Source organism: Manacus vitellinus, unplaced genomic scaffold, assembly GCF_001715985.3.
Source record: "Manacus vitellinus isolate BGI_N305 unplaced genomic scaffold, ASM171598v3 scaffold_92_pilon, whole genome shotgun sequence".
Classification (NCBI taxonomy): Eukaryota; Metazoa; Chordata; class Aves; order Passeriformes; family Pipridae; genus Manacus; species Manacus vitellinus.
In genome coordinates this window covers 561,932-563,843 of record NW_021940877.1, presented here as the reverse complement: position 1 = coordinate 563,843, position 1,912 = coordinate 561,932, and the positions used below count along the sequence as shown (strand labels likewise).

General features: G+C 53.5%; 1 non-coding gene across 1 annotated transcript; it reads right to left on the bottom strand.

The window, feature by feature from the left end:
• Positions 1-681: 681 nt before the first annotated feature.
• On the bottom strand, positions 682-1,883 carry LOC103760758. The gene is made up of 3 exons (XR_003916383.1): positions 1,647-1,883; positions 1,322-1,501; positions 682-1,237 (listed from the first exon to the last, which is right to left on the bottom strand). It is a non-coding gene; the product is annotated as an uncharacterized LOC103760758 (transcript).
• Positions 1,884-1,912: the final 29 nt, after the last annotated feature.

Genomic DNA, 1,912 nt, shown 5'->3' with positions numbered 1-1,912 from the left:
CCCCCGATTTTGTGGTGTTTTGCCTTAATTTTAGGGTGTTGTCCCTTAATTTTTGGGTGTTTTCCCTTAATTTTGAGGTGCTTTCTTTTACTTCTGCTGTGTTTTCCCTTAGCTTGGGCATATTTTCCCTTAATTTTGAGATGTTTTCCCTTTTGACATCTTTTTGCATAATTTGGGGATCTTTGCCTTAATTTTGTGACGTTTTCCCTTATTTTGAGGTGCTCTCCCTTACTCTTGAGGTGTTTGTCCCCTAATTTCTGAGTGTTTCCCTTAATTTTAGTGTGTTTTCTCCCAAGTTTTAGGTGTTTTCTCTTTATTTTGGTGTCCTTTCCCTTAATTTTGAGGTCTTTTCCCTTAGTTTTGGAGTATTTTCCCTTGTTTTAGTGTGTTTTCTCTTGATTTTTAGGTCTTTCACCTTAACTTTGAGGGGCTTTCCTTTAATTTTGAAGTGTTTTCCCTCAATTTTGATGTGTTTTCTCATAAATTGGGGGTGTTTCCCCATAATTTTGGGTTCCTGGTCAAATCAGCCCGTAAATTTAGGAAACTTTGGCCACCAATCCAACCTCTCATCCCTCCCATGTTCATCCATCCCCAATTTATGTCTCTCCATCCAAGCCCTCAGCTGCTCTAATGGAGCACAAGGACCAGCCCAAACCTTTAAAAACATCAAACTTCCCTCAAAAAACCTCTAATTTATTCAATTTATCTCATTTACCCCCAAGATATTCCCCACGCTGATGTATTATTTTAAGCTCTGCGCGACGCAGAGGTGTCTGGGGTGGGATCTGCATTTCATTTTCCTCACTCCAAACCCACCTGCCCCTTCAAGCATCCTAAAAATCCTCATTTCCACCCAGGAAATCACAGAAACTGCCCTTAAATCCCGAATTTCCCCCCAGAGCAGCCACATTTGCCGGCAGATGGCGACTGGATTCCTTAAAAGCACCAATAAACCTCCAGCTCAAACAAACCCAGATGCAAAGCCCGGGGCGTGCGGCGCTCGGGGAGGTTTAAATCCTTGGATTTCAGCTCTTTGGGCGGCTCAGAAGGGTGCGAAACACCGTCCCCTCGCCCTGGGAGCGGGGGAAAAGGCGCGGCAGCCTCGGGCTGTTCCTGCCCATCCTCTGGGATTTTTCCAGAGGGAAACAGGCACCGAGTTTTCCAGCAGCCGGGCACTGTTGGCTCCATCCCATGCAGCGTTCCAGCGGCGTTTTCCCGGGCGTTCCCCTCCATCCTGCTGCAAGAAGTCCCATTCCCAGCCCTGCCTGACCGCGGGTATCCTTTGGGATCCTTTGGGATCCTTTGGGAATGTGGTACTCACCTGGTGGGGGGTGAATCCCACGTCTCCTGCCGGGTTATCCCAGCCCTCCACGGGGCACTTGGGACACATTCCATGCGGTATCCCAGGCAATCCCAGCTCTCCGCGAGGCTCCTGGCTCATCCCCTCGGGCAGGGAAGGCGCCTGGGATGCCGGGCGGGCTCCTCCCTGTGGGATGCAGCTCTGTGGGAGCAAAGAGAGGGCGGCGGTGACTCCCTGTGCCCCTTCCCTAAGGAATAACGTCCGCACGCCACTGGCCAGCGGGACTGGCGCCAAAACACAGCGGATGTTCCCACAGGGAACGGGCTCCGCTCCCTCCTTTCCTCACCTCCATGGCCAACGGAGTACCAGTGACCTCCAGGCTCGGGGATGGGTCACATCCCGCCCGCCCGCCGAGCCCTCAGGAGGCTCCGGGGCTGGGGGAAACACGCAGGGCTGGGCAGGGAGGCTCTCCGTGCCCGCCCTGTGCCTCCTGGGGCTGTGGATGAGGGTGGGAGCCCGGGAAGGGAGAGGGACAAGGAGCGGGACAGGGAGCAGGACCCGCCCTGACCCCTCCGCCTCAGCGCCGACCTCCCCAACATGGCGGCGCTGCCC